At 43.1% G+C, this 18,699-nt stretch overlaps 1 pseudogene across 1 annotated transcript; it reads left to right on the forward strand.

Annotated features, from left to right (window-relative positions):
- Window positions 1-13,131: 13,131 nt before the first annotated feature.
- On the forward strand, window positions 13,132-18,419 carry LOC147443321 (pentatricopeptide repeat-containing protein At3g53360, mitochondrial-like; annotated as a pseudogene). Its single transcript, XR_015190253.1, has 2 exons — window positions 13,132-15,404; window positions 15,498-18,419. The product of XR_015190253.1 is annotated as a pentatricopeptide repeat-containing protein At3g53360, mitochondrial-like (transcript).
- Window positions 18,420-18,699: the final 280 nt, after the last annotated feature.

Here is an 18,699-nt window from a genome sequence, read left to right on the forward strand (position 1 = left end):
GCCTCAACTAAACACTAGGCCAGTAGTACCTTTAAACAAGGTTGGAGAATATTGCGAGGGAGAAGATGGAAACACCACACTACCAGTAGAATTCCAGGGAATAGTATCCAAAGCTATTCTTGACAATGGAGCGGGAGTCGCTATCGCCACCAAAGAAATCTAGAAAAAATGGGGAAAACCGACTTTGAGAGCTACCACAATGAAATTGCAACTAGCAGATGGGTTCATGGAAAAGCCTCTAGGACTTTTAGAAAAATTAATTGTCATTGCGAAATCAAGTATGAGCATACATTTACAATAGTTGATTTCGACCAAAAGAACAATTACGAGATCATCTTGGGAAGACCATTCATGAGACAATTAAAGATGGTCCAGGATTGGGGTTACGATCACATATACCTCAGACGTGGGAGACTACAACCAAAATATACCTAAAAGACCATAGTTACAAGGATGTGAACCAGACACCAGTGGAAGAGTTTGATTCAGCTACATTGGTAGGGTCCGAACTCCCAGCATGGTTAGGGCAGAAAAACATAGATGTGCTGAGCTTCACATTGTGGGAGCTTAAAAAGAGAGGAATGCATCTTAGAAAGATCTATTGAGGACAAGAATTACATTCCGGAACCTTTTCCCGAAGATGCCTTAGAACCTCTGGAATGGGAACACATACTAGCAACATTGGATGTCTGTACCATTACAGATAGCCCAACGACAAAATTTTGCGATAAGGATGGCTATGATGTGCTACCCTATTACATGGTAAGCCTTATACCAATAGGAGATGAGAATGTAGACTCACCAGAACAAGAAGAGTTTTATAACTCCTCTGAGCATCTGGAACTAAGTCACGATGCAGATAACGATTGTTCAGACAGCTCGAGCGAGAGTAGGGAAACAACTGCAGATATCACATTTTATGATTTTGCAAATCAACACCCTAGACGCCAAAAAGGCTATAGAAAAAAAATAGTAAAAAACAAAATTAGAGAGACCTGATGCCCAGGATAAAAGATAAAACTCACTATCTAATGCTTGTCAAGGCAGAGGATTGTGTAAAAGACCAAATATCAGGAAGATTCTCAAGAGTTCGAAGGGAAAGGACACATGAGGAAATAAAACAAGCACGAAAGAGTAAAACAGAAACAAGATCAAGAAAATCTCAACAATCAAAACAGGAAAAGACAAAAGATCCAGAGTGGACCAAAATGGAGCGTAAAAAGAAATACCAAGAACTAAAACGGTCGTTACGAGAGGTATGGACTACTGAGGGAGAAAGTGACAGTAAGGAAGATTCAGAAAAAGGAAACATGAATATACCATCCCACTATCGAAAACTCACCATCCAAGACTGAAAAATCTTAATGACACTACCAGTAAGGGAAAGAATAAACCAGGAATCTTACGATGGGTTGGAAAATGCAAAACGGATAGACCTCGCTGCGCCAGGCGAAGAGCCTCAGCCTGTCTATATAGCAACTGATTTAGAGCCTGAAGAAGAAAAAAGGCTAACACAACTTCTCAAGAAGTATAAAGATGTGTTTGCATGGTCCTACAAAGACCTCAAAGGAGTTGATCCATCGATATGTCAACATACAATTCCTTTGAAATCAGATGCCAAATCTAGCAAACAGCATCCTTACACATATAATGACACATTCGCTAAACGAATCAAAGAAGAGATTGACAAGCTGATGGATGCTGAATCATCTATGAAATCGAGCATACAGATTGGGTGTCACCCATTGTGGTTGTCCCCAAAAAGAACGGAAAGTTGCGTGTGTGTGTGTGTGTGAACCTCAAAAAAGTGACACAGCCACAATAAGGGATAATTATCCCTTGCCAATCACAGAACATGTGCTTGAGAGGGTGGCAGGAAAACGGGCCTATTCCTTTTTAGATGGGTTTTCGGGGTATAACCAATTGGCAATTGCAATAGAGGATTAACACAAAACAACATTTGCCACAGAGTGGGGAATATATGCATATAGAGTTATGTCCTTTGGCCTAACCGATGTCCCAGCCACCTTCCAAAGGTTAATGACTCATGCGTTCAAAGAATACCTGAGAATATTCTTAGAAATATATATGGATGATCTCTCTGTCCACTCTTTTATACAAGAAAAACATATTGACCATTTACAAAAGGTATTTGAGAAGTGTAGAACGTATCGAATCTGTCTCAACCCGGAAAAAGTGCATTCTTATGGTAAGGCAAGGCCGCATCTTAGGACATATTGTCTTAAGAAATGGCATAACCACTGACATAGACAAAATTAGAGTCATAGCAGACTTGCCCAAGCCTACTAATGTCAAACAAGTACAATCTTTCATGCGACACTGCGGATATTATCGAAGATTCATATATATGTATGCGGTCATTGCACAACCACTATATCTCTTATTAGTCAGTTTCAACTGGAGTGAGGAGTGTGAAACTTCATTCCAAAAGCTTAAGGAAAACCTTGTATCAACACCTGTACTTAAAGCACCAGATTGGGAAAAGATATTCCATGTTCACATTGATGCATCTGCATACGCAATTGGGAGTATTCTGGCTCAACCTGGAGACCGCACAATGGATTTCCCAGTTTTTTATGCGAGCCGACAGCTAAATAGTGCAGAAAACAACTACACCACCACTAAAAGAGAGGGATTAGGAATGATTTATGCTGTAAAGAAATTTTGGCATTACTTGCTTGCAAACAAATTTTTGTGTTCTTCACAGATCATCAAGCTCTTTTGTATCTAGTAAATAAACCATGCAATACTGAGAGAATTGTATGGTGGTTTATTATATCGCTAGAGTTTGACTTCACAGTGGTTGTAAAAAAGGGTAAAACTCATCTACGGGTGGATCATCTTTCAAGGCTACAAAACGGGGAAGCTCCTGAAGGAGTAGATGATGACATACCTGATGCTTATCTTTCCAATATTGAAATGATATCCAAATGGTCTTAGGAAATTGTTAGCATTCTTTCCTTTGGAGGTAGATTTGATAACAAAGAAGACAGATCCAAACAACAAACATTTCGACAAACAAAAAATTTTGAGTTGATTGCAGGACGAATGTACTATCTAGGCTCGGACCAAATTCTATGATTATGTATAAATCCAGAGGAGTTCGAGTGTTATCTTGAAGAATCACACATCCAAGATTGTGCATTTCATTGTTCAACAATGAAAACACACCAAAGATTGAAACACTTAGGAGTTTATTGGCCAACTATGTATGCTGACACGCATGCTTATGTTAACAATTGTACTATATGTAGTGCCAAACGACCGGTGGATCACGCGACATTGTTTCAGGTAGCCATTGCACTTGCATGGAGTCAATATATGATTGATTTCTTAACAAAACGGACATTTCTTGAAAACATAACAAAAGGGAGAAAAAGGGTTATAGGGTTGGAGGCTCGAGACTTTAATTTAATTGGAAATCAACTCTACAAGAGAGGAAAGGACAATCAACTTAGAATCTGTGCAAGTGAAAGTGAATACCTGCTGATTCTAGAACATGCACATGGAGGAATAAGTGGAGGTCATTTTTCAGGCGATAAGACAACAAAAATTTTCTTAACCGTAGGAATATGGTGGCCTACATTGCACATGGATGCTGAGGAGTTTGTAAAGCGTTGTGACACATGTCAGCGTACTAAGGTGCCGATAAAGAGAGATGAGATGCCACTACGGCCAATGATAGGAGCACGGGTATTTTTAAAATGGGAAATTGATTTTGTGGGGCCTACTTCACCCCCTGCATATCGCACCCATACCCAATATATCATTGTGGCTACGAACTATCTCACAAAATGGGCTGAAGCCAAAGCAACACAAAAAGCAGACGCAAGAACCAGTGCACAATTTTTGTATGAGAATGTCTTTGTACGATACGGATTACCAATAGAAATTGTCAGTGATCGAGGAACACATTTTCTTAATGAAGTCATTGAATATCTGCTAGAGGAATTCATGGTCATACATAGAAAATCTGCTCCATATCATCCACAGGCAAATGGACAAGCTGAGGCCACAAATAAAACACTATGCACTGTTTTGACTAAAATTGTATCAGAGTCAAGGACAGACTGGGATTAGCAATTACACTCAACACTATGGGCATACAGGGTAGCTTACAAAAAATCTATTGGAACAACACCGTACAACATGGTGTTTGGTCTAAACGCTATATTACCCATAGAGTTTTTGATTCCAACTCTACGAGTTGCGAGACGCTTATAATGGACAGGCCATGAACTCTCTTCAAGAATAGATGATCTTGAAAAGCTAGATGAACTTCGAATGAGAGCTGTAGCTTTGATCTACGCTAAGAAGAGACAACAAAAAGAGTTTTTTGACAAGCATGTACGTACGAAAGACTTCAAAAGGTGATTATGTACTTGTTTATACTTTGAAGCAACATGCCAAAATGCTTAAAAAGCGAGGGATGGGACCCTTTGTGATTAGTGACTTATCACAAAGTGGAGCTATCAAACTTGCGACATTGGATGGTGAAGAAATGCCAAATTGGATTAGTGGATGTAGGTTAAAGAAGTATCATTTACCACTAACACAGGATATGCTTCAACAAATCCATCGTGACAAACAATGCAAAAAGGAGAAACAGAGGGTACGAGAAGAAGCACAAGCAGAAGCAAAATAACGCATTGCAAAAAGAAGGCTTCTCCGCCAACAACAACAAATTGGATCACCTTTGCGAATAAATGCTATTCGATTAACGAATTTTAATGAAGACGTAGTGGATCCCATAATTGCAGTAAAAGTGGGTAGCAATCAAGTCGACTCAACGGCATTGCTTGATTCTGAAGCTCAAGCAAATCTGATTTCTTACAAATTATATAAACAGCTCAAGCTTGAGGAACAACTCCATCCTACTCAACAAGCCCTGGAAAGTAGTACATCACATTCACTACGAACATTGGACTGGACGATATTGCATATACATCAAAATGTTTATCCCCACAAGTTTTATGTGGTTGAGGATGCGAGCACACTACACCCCATGTTGTTGGGACAACCTTGGCAGAAAGAGTATAATGTGCAGATAGATTGGAATTTGAATACATTCAAAATTCAGCATGCACAAGAACAACAGGTGGTAGCCTTTGCTCAGACAACCCGGAAGAACCAGATAATAGAACCACCATCACTAGATAAAGAACAAAAAGGATGGGTGCCAATAAAGCAAAACATGATACCCATGGAGAACAACCAGGGAACTGTCAACCATGTTCACTACAAAAATAAGACAACACAGACCACAGTGAATAGATCAAGGTTAGCAACACGCGAAAAACAAGTATGGGTACGGAAGGATAGAGGCGACCTGGCATACAAACCACAATACAACAGCAGAAGTCAACAGAAGAACATAGTTAAACCAACAACCAAGGGAATAAAAAAGATATGGATCCCAAAGAGAATGCTCAGTAACCACTTAAATGCGACACACATTTGGATCCCCAAACCAAAACAATAGGAACTCCCTTCAGTACAAGAAACACCAGCAGCCAGACACTCACTAAATATGAAACCGGCAAACCGATCTATGTGGGTGCCGATCAGAAGAACATCAATGACGAACAAGGACGAGGCAATAAACCTACAAAAGCCTCCACAAAAAAACTCCAAAGGGAAATTAACAGAGAACAAGATTATAGCTACAACGGAAATGACACTTCCATCAACGAAAACAACCACGGCCATATCGACAGTGGCAGCAACCCAAGCATCTTTTGCAAAGAAGACGATCAAACAAAGAGCGGCAGAATTACAACTTTTAATTGCAAAGAAAATCCGCCAACCAAATCAACAACAAACAAGAAACCTCGACATCGAATGCCAATAAGCATCTTGCTTATTCCCTCCTCTCGCACAACATTAATTTTTCCATGCATTGACTGAGTATGCATCAAATAGGGCCACATTACAAGGCCGCACATTAGCACAATTTTTAACCCATGCACTGCACATACCCCGAGGCAATACCTTGTCATCCGGGAGGACTCCGACTAGGAGGGGGGGAGGCATTCTCAATGCGGACCCAATGAAGGTGAAAAGAGCAAAAAAGGGACATGTTTTTCGACTATTTTGAAGGGTTTTCGTTTGATTGCGAAATTTTTTGGACTAACCTAAGTACATATGCCCTTATACAGCACGAATCTACAAATATATGGGGCCAAACGCCAAATTAGGCCTCTAGGTGTGTGTATATATGTAAACATAACCATTTTTCGGATAAAATATTGGTAAATTTCAATCCAATTGGATATCATTTTTCCATCCATATAGGACATCCTACCCATTTTGTGAGCCAAAAGCCTAAATCTGCTCAAAATTGCACTTTTTGATGTCCAAACCAAATTCCAAGTACATAGCCATGTTGCACAGGTGAAGGGCCACAAGCATGTCAAGTTTCATCAAAATCAGAGGAAGTAGACATACTACACGTAGGATATCTACATGCTTCTTTTTCAGCCAAAACCCTACTATGGGCACATGCATGGCTTCCCTAGTCCCTTTTGAGTTCTTATTTCAATTTTCAAGTCATTTGGGTAGTCAGAACTCAGTTTATCAGCTAATCTGTAAAGAACGCTAACTTTGGACTACTGAGTGCAACAGGATCCATGGCAGCCACAAGGTCGCCTGCAAAGAAGAAGAGGATGCCTATCAAGGACTACTTAGAAGAAGTGGAGCCCTTTGTTATCCCAGAGGGAACCCGAAAGCCCACAAGCACTTGGATTCAAGATGACCTACTAGAAGCCAATGACTTGAGAATCTACCAAGGAGTGTTTAAAGATCCGGAGGGAAATGTAGTGGAGCTACCCATGATCCCTCAAGAGCTCAATGAATTTGTCAAGAGCAAGATGGGGGACTACTTGGAGAAACTGGATCTCCACAATTACTTTGAAGCCTTGCCAGCAGAGATTGATGTTAAAAGGGTGTGGGAATTTGTCACCACAATCAAAGAGAATGGCATAGCCAGAGTTATAGATCTGCAAGGCAAGCCTAATAAGATGATTGTCATCACAGGGGAGGTGGTGGCAGGAGCACTTGACCTCTCTAACAAAGGAGACAATGTGGCTAAGAGGCGGGATGACATTAAGGTCTACTCAGAGAAGAAAAATAACTATACATTTGAAGATATTGCAAACCCGAAGGTGGCCATCATGAGCCAATTATACAATTAGTACTTCCACATGTGTACCAAGCAGCCACAGAAATACAGGATGCCACCAGGAGCTATTGCCACCACTTTCACTTGGGCGATGCAGAAGAGCCGCCCGAGGGAGATAAACTATGCCTCTTACATTCACTACAACCTTGTGAGAATGGGGACCAAAAATCCCATTTATATTGTGCCTGGTGAGTTGATAACCAAAGTCATCTATGGAGCATTGGATGCCAAGGGAAATTGGCCTCTACCTCCCTCCCAAAATGATTGGCTCAAGCTGAAGGAAGACAGAGAAGAAGAGCCTCCTAAGGCTCCAAGGGTAGCCACAAGGTTGAAGCGTCGTTTAGAGACAGTGCCAGAAGAGCCACCACAACCCAAGAAGGGGAAGAAAGCAACTCTACACGTGCCAGTAAAGGAAACAAAGTCACAGAAAGCAGCAAGGCCGGAAAGACTAATGGAGAGTTTCAGAGCTAAGAGGATGCTAAAAGGAGATCTGAGCGAATTATGGAAGCCCTCACTTGAGGCTATGTCTGGATCTTCTCGAAGGACTAAAAGGGATCTCTTTGAAGATTATGTAAAGAATTTCGAGATCTTAGATGCTACAGTTGAGAATATCCCAAACATACCTTTTATCGAAGAAGAAGTTGATGATGTGAGACGACAGCTGTTGAAAGAGCAAGAAAATGTAGAAAGAGAGAGGAAAACAAAGGCTGATTGAGACTTCAAGAAGAAGCAACCAACCCCACCATCAAGCCGAGAATCCAACACTCCACCATCACCACCTCCTCCTAGTCCTCCTCAACCCCGACAAACCGAGGAGTTGAACAAATCTGATGGACAACAAGACTCCAAGGAAGAGGAGAACAAAGAGAAAGAGCAAAAGGCAGAAATTGAACCAAAAGAGGAGAAGCCAGATCCAAAAGCAAAAAACTATAGAATATTCCTTGATACTCTCGAGAAGAGGTAGCTCATGCAGCTTTTCAGTTGTCTAGCACTAGGCCCAAAGAATATATGCTGAGCCCTCGATTGGTGGAGTTGAAGGAAATGGCCACATATACAATGGATTTACAGCCACAAGCCAATGATTGGGATGAGGTGTTGCAAAGACTCACTAGGCTCAAAGCAAGGTCTATGGCCACTGAGATTGAGTGTGATAATCTCAAAGTAAATGAAGTTCAAATCAAAGCCGAGGTGGAATCGCTGCAAAAGCAGGACCAAGAGAACACACAGAAGCAAGCCAAGCTGCAAGCCGATCTGGACGCGACACTAAAAAGATGCCAAGATCTGGAAAGTAAGAGTCATGCAACAGACCAATAGCTTCAAAGAGCAGATGAGGAGTATAAGAAAATCAACAAATCAGTGACGGATGCGGAGAAAGAAAAGGACAACTTGACACTCCAGCTTGCCGACGAGTCCAAAGAAGTGGAGACTTTGAGGAATGCTAAGGAAAAAGCTGAGCTAGAACATGAGGCCAGCCATGACGAAGTTATAGAGCTGAAAGATCAAATAAAAGTGAAAGATCAGACAATCCAGAGGCTAAGGGCATCTCTAGGCAGAGTCAGAGTCGCGGCCTCAACTAGCACTGCTTCAGAGAAGGATATGTATGAAGAACAGATGAAGGAACTCCAAAAGGAGTTGACACTAGAGAAGAGACAAAGATTGATGCTGGTTGAGGGCTCCCTAGTGATGCAAAGCCATTTGGAGGATGAGAACAAGGCCATGAAAGATGAGCTAGCAGACTTGAAAAAGAAGATGGACGAGGATCTCAAGAAGATGCAAACTGAAAATGAAGACACCAAGAAGAAGCTAGAAGAGGCTGAGAAAGCCAATGATGAATTGAACGACCTTTTAGTGACCATGGAGGATCAAGCTGAACAAGAAAAGAGAGCATATCAAAAGCAGATTGATGAGCTAAAAGGCCAGCAGCAGACTAAAGAGCCACAATTGAGCACATGGCGAGCATCTATGGAAGGAATTGATATAGACAATGTGTCAGATCCAGTGGACACAACAATGCAAGAAGACATCTTTGTGGGACCATCCCAAGAGCCCCGGGATCTGACACAAGAAGAAGAAGACAATCTACAAAAGGCAATAGAAGCGGCCATAAAAGACACCGCCAAAGAAGCAATGTAGTGGGACCAAAGGATATTGAAGTCTATGACCATTTAGAAATTAGATGCAAATGCCGCTCGACATGAATGGCTACAACCCTCTCTCCCATATCCTCTTCTCAAGTATGAAGCTGCTACACTAAACAAGAGGATTAGAGAGGAGCCGATGGTGCCACTATACGAAGAAGATATCACCAAACCAGAAGGTGTTAAGCTTATTGTGGACTCTCAGCCAAAATGGAGGAAGGCATGGCTAACTAAATACCCACATTATTTAGTACATTTGGTAGAGGCGCCTAAAATAATCAGAGACAACCTTAGATTTTTCCCTCTACCAAGGATGCGGACCTAAAAAGAACAATAACTGCTGAAGAAAAGCCACCCCACGTGGCTCAACTACCCAAAGCTGCTAGGCTTGAAGGCAGGTGAGAGAATGAGTGAGCAATACATGGTGAAAACCCTAACGGGCGCCATTAAATTGTTCACTGGCTCGCTTGACCTCTCTTGCATTATGCTCAGGAAGATATGTAAAACCCTTCTGGCAGTTTTTGAGATCTTTAAACCTGGGCAGGCAACAGACATCATATTTTTCTTCCAAGATACATATAGACGTGCGTATGAACTGTCTGCTCAACCTTCCCATGAGGTGATACATGCCCTCTACCAACGAATAATGTTTTTTCCCTCATACCATCTCCAGGCCTTTGAAGAAGCCTTCTACACCGGTTTCTTCACCATCCTACAGATATATTCGGCCCTACATTACTGGCCCAACATGCACGGTATGAGTCTGTTCTGAAGATGCGCGAAAGCCTCTACTGAAGAAGCAGTTCTATTGTCATGTTGGGGACCACATGATCTAGGATGGGGGAGTGTTAGCGGCTGGACACACTCAACGGAGAATGATTTCCCGACGGGATACTAATTTCCTTTGTGATCGACATTCCTTAATTGAGAAGAAACTGTCATTTCACCTTTGTAAATAGTGGGGCTTGCAGAAGCTTCCAAATTGTATCCCATTTTTGACATTTAGACTTTGTAAATGGTTAAACTGGAACATTAGGGTTTGAGATTGTAAGGTATTTATACCACTTTTGACCTTAATGCAAAAAACCCTTTGTCGTTTTCAGAAGTTTGTCTATGTGAGTTGAGCATATTCTGTGTATGAGAGAGAGTGAGAGTTTATCTTGACGTGACGCGCACACTGGTGGTCAAAATCGAGTGCAGAGAAGTGCAGCGTGTTGCCCCCGAAGAGAGCTACGCGCCAACATCTACATTGCGCGTGTATGGCCCGACCTCGCGAGCTTGACCTGCCAGCTATTTCTGGTGATTCGGTGAGCATATGATGTATGTTTTTGCATTTCAGCATATCCCCGCGTTCGCAATGAGTAGAGCTACGCATTAGGCATGTTAGTTTCAGAAAACATCGACCTGCGAATTTCGACCAGGCATCCTATGCGATTCTGCATCGGGTGTTTAGGGTTGGGGTTTTGGGTCACGGACCTTAGGGAGAGCGACCTATTGGTGTTAATAGGATTTCCCTCAAGTTCCGTAGCATTTCGAGAACTTTTGATGGGTATTTGGCTCTTGAAAGCGTTGTAGGAAATATCCTCTTGTGCACTCTTGAAGGCTGTAACTTAGACATTGGGTAGAGACCTCTATAGGAAGTAGTCAATAGTCGGTCGAGTGTAGGTTGACACCCTATTCTTGCTTCCACGCGCCTGCGGGTCGAGCTTCGTCCTTAGCTGACAAATCTTGTTAGGTGAGTTCTCGCTGTGCTGACGTCTGTCGCGGCGTATCCGCCAACAGACAGTCTCCCAAGGGGTCCAATGAGCATTCAACAGCCCAATGGCTTGCCGGCCTGATTCCTATTGGCCAGAAGACAAAGGGGTCCAATGAGAGTTTAGTTGTATTATTTAATCAACTAAAGATCTCACAAAAGGGGAAAGGGGGACACATGTCACAAGGCTACCACTTATGCTTCTCAATTATGATTGGCTAAGCTTTGTAAGGTCCAATGGGGTGCCAGCAAGAGTAATTTGCAAGATGGGTCGACCGAGAGAGAGAGAGGGGGATGATTTTGGCAAGGCATTATCACACACACACTCACACAATCTCGTGTGTGAAGCAAGAAGACTCTCTCTCTCCTTCTCAAGCTTTAATGGAAAGCTCATCATCTACTCCAAGCTTGTGAGAAGGGAGGCCTACACCAAAAACTCTTGGCTTTGTGATGCAAATCCAACCAAGAGCCAAGCTTCAATGCATACTCATCTCCTCTACCATGCTAATTACTAAGCTATGTTAAGATTTTATGAGTGATTATGTGAGGAGATATACTTCTTTCTCGTAAGACTACTCCTTCTTCCTCTCAATCTACTCTCATATCCCGCTAGCTCTCACCATCTTTGAGGGTGTGTGAGGTCTTGGGTTTGAGACCGTGAGGGAATTGATGTTGTGTTTTATAAGTGTTTGCTTAGTGCTTGGCATTTCCATATTCATTGCACTAGCTAGTTATTGAAGGTCGAACACAAAGAATTGTATTGTAAAATGTCTCCCTTGATGGGGAAAACCTATAATACAAAGCCTTTTGGAGGGGGGACTGGCTCCATGTAAATCCGGTCCTCAGCTGTTGTCAATAGCTTAATTTCTCTCACTTTTGAAGTATTGTTCATGCCTAACTAACTAGGTGTTATGCTTTTTGTTGCTCTCTCCATCCAAGAACTCTTGCTATGCTCATTAGGAATTTATTCTAATGAAATACTCACTATGTCTATGCTATTTTCCGCCACACACAAGTTACTAGAGCATTAAATGTTACCTCAACTAAGGAGTTGAGAGGGGGTGCGAATTGATGTTTAAATGGGTGGTTTTGAGAGCTCACTAGGCGGTCGGCCAATTGAAGGCCTAAATTAAGCCATACCTTCTAGGTTAAAAAAGGTGAAAAACAATTTATGAAGTCGACTGTGAGCAGGCAACAAAGGCCGATGACGTGAGAGAAAAGGAGGTCGATGGAGACTGTTGCAGGCGCTCTCGGGCTGCGAGGTAGCAAAGGAAAGCTGTCGGACAATCACCTTTGATACCACTCTTGCAGGATTTGGCAAAGGTTGACATAAGGGTTTTATGCATGCAAGGGAGAATTCCCACGGTGTTGGTCGGCACAACTCGAAGGGCTTCAATACTTGCAAAGCTTGGAAATTGGAGTTTTCAATCCGCTTATTTCGCCTCTCCTCAATTCTCCACCTATTTTTCTTGGTTGACTGAGGAATTTATTTATTACCGATGCCTTCTTCTCAACTCCCACAAGTCATCGACTCACCGTTAGTAAGAAAGACAACACAATAATTAACCATTACTCTTCAGCTATCCGAATTGTAGTTAATCACATACAACAAGAGGGTGACCAATGTCATAACAAAATTGTATGTCCAAGTAAAGATGTGGAAGCTTCAAGTCTTTCATCTTAAAAGTAGCATTCAATTCAATCTTGAATTCAACAATCTATGCTAAATTGGAATTTTTGGCCTACCCCCATAGAGATGCCTTCCCTTTTTGCTAATAAAAAGGAGAGATTTTTTTAATAAAAAAATCAAAGTTTTCTGATTGGCACTTGTTGTTGGAACATTGTCGTGACAATGATATCGGTTGGGCTAGCAACCTAGCATGTCATCCTCACTATGGAACGAGCACTTAAATTCATGATTCTCCTAGCTGGCGACCACCCTCCGCAACCCGAGGTCCTGAGGTGAAGGCTATAGCCCGTGACTCACTACCACTCGCTGACGCTCATAAATCTGAGTTTAGTGTGTGCGCCGTGAAGCCCGATGTGAGGATGGAGAGGGGACACAACACAAGGCTTCGATATCAACCTGTTGATGACTTTGTGCGGTCTACCTCATAGTGCAGCAGTTTTCACAGTGCTTCAGGGCCTGCAAACAAAGTTGGAGACAGAAGAGGTAATAGTGTTTGAGCTTGCTTGCGAGCACACCACTGTCCAAATTCCTTGAGCTGCATGACAATGCATCAAATGAGGGCCTCCAGTGGCTACCCTCCATCGTTGTGAGTTGAGCTGTGAATGGGGGTGCTATGTCCCTGTCCTTGACCTGCAAGCTCAAGGATGCTCACCATTGAGGTGTGTACTTACTACTAGCCTAGATCTACGAAGAGAGTAGGCCTCAACGGGGGGAGAGATACTTAAACTACCCCTCCTTCACCTCTAATCCTCCCACGCCCTCTTTAATCCGTGCTCTCAAACCTCTCAGCATCTTCTCTCAACTCTGCCTACATTTGCTATGCCCATGAGGGAAATATCTCCACGATTTGAACCTATTCACGAAAGTATTACTACGACACTCAAACCTACTCAAGACACTCTTCTTAATGCACTTACGTATGCGTGTTGCTCATTTACATGTGTTGCAACATACATAATAGTGCATCAACTGTACATGCAAGTGAGCCTGCAAGCTCAATGCGGGGCTATTGATAGAATTTGAAGTGAATTGGGCTTTCCTAAAGATCATTGAGCTGAGCTCCGCTCACCCAGTGGTCGAGTGCATCTCTCTCCTCTCTCCAAGCGATAATAAAAATCCTCCTACATCCACGTCCTCTTGAATTTTTAGGTTTTCAGTCGATTATAGTTTTATGTCTTCGCTTTTCGTTCAAAAATGTGGCATTGTAGGGGGTTCAAGAACTTGTGAGAGACTGGTTGATGTTTGACGCCTAGGTTGAAGCCACTATTAATGACATGATATGCATAGAGTACAGGTATTGTTTCAGGTGGGTTTGCGTCTAATGTCATAGGAATACTTCCAAGAGACATCAAAGATATTCAAGCTGCAAGGTGAGACATGTAGTGATTTTGATTAAATGAAATTTGCGAATCATATATGGGGTTTCGATAATTGGAGCTTGCAGGCAGAATGCCATGGCATTCCTGACTCATTTTCATTGCCAAGATCCTCCAAAGTCTTTGCTTTGATAGGTTCTCCTCCTACTAATAGCAAAGCTCATGATAAAGCACACTCTATTTCTCGCTGCCTAGATTGTCTTTACGCAGTTCCTGGAGCCGAAGGTTGCAACATCGATTTTGGGTAGAATAAGACAACATGCCAGAGATGGACTAAGGTCGGTAAAGAGGCATGTGTAGACTGATCGTGGAGTAGCCGCACACGAGAAAAGAAGATAGCATACAAGCTCAAGAAGCAGTAACAAGCAATAGTTAGAGGTAGACAGGGTGAGACGGGCTCAATGGTGCAACATTGGGTTATGTAAGGGAGAAAATACGACATAAGGTGGCGGTAGCTATGGCATGCAAGAGAGTAGGAGGCCCCCACACATGGCCATGATCTTTCTTGCCAATAAAAGGATGGCTCACACACTATTTGATGGCCATAAAATAGTATAATACCCTCGACCTAGCTTTCACACATGCAATTATCGACAATGTGTGTATGTTTATTAAGTATAACGATCATTGTTTAAATTTAAGCCCTCTAGGTTCGTCTTGTGATTTTATCACTTTTTTTCTCTTGTTGTAATGTTTTTTGTAATGAGCAAACCATTTGCATACAAAGCGATGATGAGAAATACATCACATTAAAGACCGCGTAGAACTTAAAGTCCAAGCCAATGGGCTATCATCAAGTCCAAGCCAATGGGCTATGATCAGGTTGCAAATGAGGGGTCCATCCTTAGGGTTAAGTGGCACGGGCATGGGAGGCTGGGATCTACGGCGGGGGCATTATGGGTTGTAGATCCCAAATGTGGGTACCCTAGATTACAAAATTACTTTTGTAATCTAGGGTAGAAAGTATTATAGGGTATCCGCAAATCGAAAGTATTACAAGGTATCCCATTCTGGGGCATTAGATTTGAACCTGAGACCTCACGCACGAGAGATGCCTATCGTAACCACTACGCAGTGCATGCGTTGTGAAATGTAGGGGCTCTAATTTATTTAAAACATGTGCTCGTGCCACTTAGTCATGAGGGGACCCGTGGGACTTTTAGAATCCAAGCCAGTGGGCCAAAGCTTATGATCAGGCTGCAAATGAAGGACCATGTTGGCCGCCTCTGGACTGCGTACTGTCAAGGTAAGAAACGCCGTTTCTCTTTGGGTCCCGCCCCTCACACACAAGTACGCACGTGAGCAGTTCTTTTCATCGTCTCCCGTTTTGTGTCCACAGAGCGGCGGCAAATCCACTGAAATTAAAAGGCAAGCATAGACGGGAAGAACATGAAACGTCGAAGGCAACGAGTTTTTGGTTTATGACTGGATTAAAAGCCTGTGCTCAGAAGAAGGATTTGTACCAAGTCAGTAGGATACACACTAAGCTTCGCAATAGTGGGTTACTTCAGAAAGATACATATTTAGGAAACACATTGGTAAGTGTCTATGCCAAATGTGGTGCCCTCAGGAAAGCACGAGAAGTTCTTGATAGGCTTCCTGTCCGCACTGCCATTACTTGGAGTGCGTTGATTGCAGGCTATGCCCAAAATGGCCGGGGCAAGGAAGCTCTGGGCTGTTTCCAACAGATGCAAAGCGAAGGCCTTTTTCCAGATGCAATCACCTATGCTTGCACCTTGAAGGCATGTGGCCTTACGCAAGACATTGACATGGGTGAGAGAATTCACAATGACATTGCTAGTCAGTGCCTGTTGGAGAAAGATGTCGTGCTTGGCGGTGCTTTGGTGGATATGTATGCCAAATGCGGTGCCCTCACAAAAGCACAAGAAGTTCTTGATGGGCTTCCTGTCCGGAATGTCGTGTCTTGGAGCGTGTTGATTGCAGGCTATGCCCAACATGGCTTTGGCAAGGAAGCTCTGGGCTGCTTCGACCAGATGCGAAGTGAAGGCCTTTTTCCAGATGCAGTCACCTATGCTTGCACCTTGGAGGCATGTGGCCTTACGCAAGACATTAACATGGGTGAGAGAATCCATGATGAGATTGCTAGTCAGGGGCTGCTGGAGAAACAAGCTGTGCTTGGCAATGCTTTGGTCGATATGTATGCCAAATGTGGTGTGCTCAGGAAAGCACAAGAAGTTATTGATGAGCTTCCTGTCCGGGATGTTGTCACTTGGAGCGCGTTGATTGCGGGATATGCCCGACATTGCAGTGGCAAGGAAGCTCTGAGCTGTTTTCAGCAGATGCGAAGGGAAGGCCTTTCTCCAAACGCAATCACCTATGCTTGCGCCTTGAAGGCATGTGGTCTTACGCAAGATGTTGACATGGGTGAGAGAATTCACAATGAGATTGCTAGTCAGGGGCTGTTGGAGAAAGATGTTGTGCTTGGCAATGCTTTGGTTGATATGAATGCCAAATGTGGTGCCCTCATGAAAGCGCAAGAAGTTCTTGATGAGCTTCCTGTCCGGAATGTTGTATCTTGGAGCGCGTTGATTGCGGGATATGCCCAACATGGCAATGGCAAGGAAGCTCTGGGCTGTTTTCAACAGATGCGAAGCGAAGGCCTTTTTCCAGATGCAGTCACCTATGCTTGCAGCTTGAAGGCCTGTGGCCTAATGCAAAACCTTGACATGGGTGAGAGAATTCATGATGAGATTTCTAGTCACGGGTTGCTGGAGAAACTTGCCGTGCTTGTCAGTGCTTTGGTTGATATGTACGCCAAGTGTGGTGCGCTTAGGAAATCACGAGAAATTCTTGATAGGCATCCTGCCCGGAGTGTCGTCTCTTGGAACACATTGGTTGCAGGATATACGCAACATGGCTTTGGCAAGGAAGCCCTCGGTTGTTTTGAACAGATGCAAAGGAAAAGCTTTTCTCCAGATGCAATCACCTATGCGTGCACCTTGAAGGCATGTGGCCTTATGCAAGACGTTGACATGGGTGAGAGAATTCACTGCGAGATTGCTAGTCAGGGGCTGTTGGAGAAAGATGACGTGCTTGGCGGTGCTTTGGTTGATATGTATGGCAAATGTGGTGCCCTCACGAAAGCACGAGGAGTTCTTGATGGGCTCCCTGTTCGGAATGTTGTCTCTTGGAGCTCGTTGATTGCAGGATATGCCCAACATGGCAATGTCAAGGAAGCTCTCTGCTGTTTTTTGCGAGATGCGAAGTGAGGGATTCTCACCAGATGATATCTCTTGGAGTGCTCTTATAGGAGGATATGCCCAGCAAGGGCTGGCCGAGGAAGCTCTAAACTGTTTTCGTTATATGCAACATGAGGGCACCTCCCCAACTGCAATCACTTTTCTTAGTATGCTCAATGCATGCAGTCACTCAGGTCTACTGGAAGAGGGCCAAATGCTGTTTGATAGCATGAGGGAAAAATATGGCATTATACCAGACAAAGAGCACTACACTTGCATGGTTGACCTTTTCGGGCGGGCAAGGCATTTTGACAAAGTAATAAGAGTAATCAAGATGATGCCATTGTCTGATTATCCTCCAGTTTGGTCCGCTCTTCTAGGTGCTTGTCAAAAATCGGGAAATGTGGAGCTTGGAAGATGGGCCTTTGAGTGTGCAATAGAGGTAGATAAATGTAGTGCAGCAGCATATGTCCTCATGAGTAACATTTATGCAGCTGCTGGCATGCACGAGGCGGCACAAAACATTGAACACATGAGAATCAGGACCGGTGCTCGGAAGCAGCCAGGACATAGCTGCTGGACCGACGGAAGGGGAAAGGTTCATAAATTTGTGGTTGGGGATACCGAACATCCACAAAGCAGACAAAACTATTTGAAGCTACAAGATCTTGAACTTAGATTGTCCCTACAAGGGTATTGCCCAAATTTGCATTGGGTCTCACAAAATATTCCCAAAGAAGTTTTTGGTTTGTCAGCATTCTGAGAAACTCGCCATTCCTTGTGCAATCATTTTTACACCACAGAGGACGGGCATACGTGCATCACCAGGTATGGGGGGATGGCCATGCTCTGCTACATCATTGATATCAAAATAGAGAAATGTAAACTAGTGGTCAAAAGGATGCAAACTGCCTGCATGTTTTTGAAGGTGGAAAATGCTCTTGTGGTGATTATGTAACTTCAAGTTTCGTGGGTGCTTGTTGTGACAAATGGTCCCCCACTTTGCAGATTTCATGTATTCCATTGAACACGTGCATAAATAGACTTTGTTGACCTTGAAAGGAACTTGTTATGGTTAAATTAGTTTTAACATTGCTATGCTACTTATTTTTCCATGTCATTGTCGTTGTTTGAATTCCACATTGTTCTAATGAATTCTTTTAAGGTAGTTTCTTGGGTCTAGGTCTCATAATGCTTTATCTTGCCGAGTAGGAGTGGACAGGGCATCCAATTTCCCCTCCTCGTCTCTAAGTGACACCCTCATTTTTTTAGAGGGGATCTACGGTTGAAAATCGGTGTCACTTTTCCGTGAAGATCACAACCATTATCCCGAATGTGAAC

The sequence above is a fragment of the Adiantum capillus-veneris genome, chromosome 14 (assembly GCF_014529385.1).
Source record: "Adiantum capillus-veneris isolate H3 chromosome 14, ASM1452938v2, whole genome shotgun sequence".
Taxonomy (NCBI): domain Eukaryota; kingdom Viridiplantae; phylum Streptophyta; class Polypodiopsida; order Polypodiales; family Pteridaceae; genus Adiantum; species Adiantum capillus-veneris.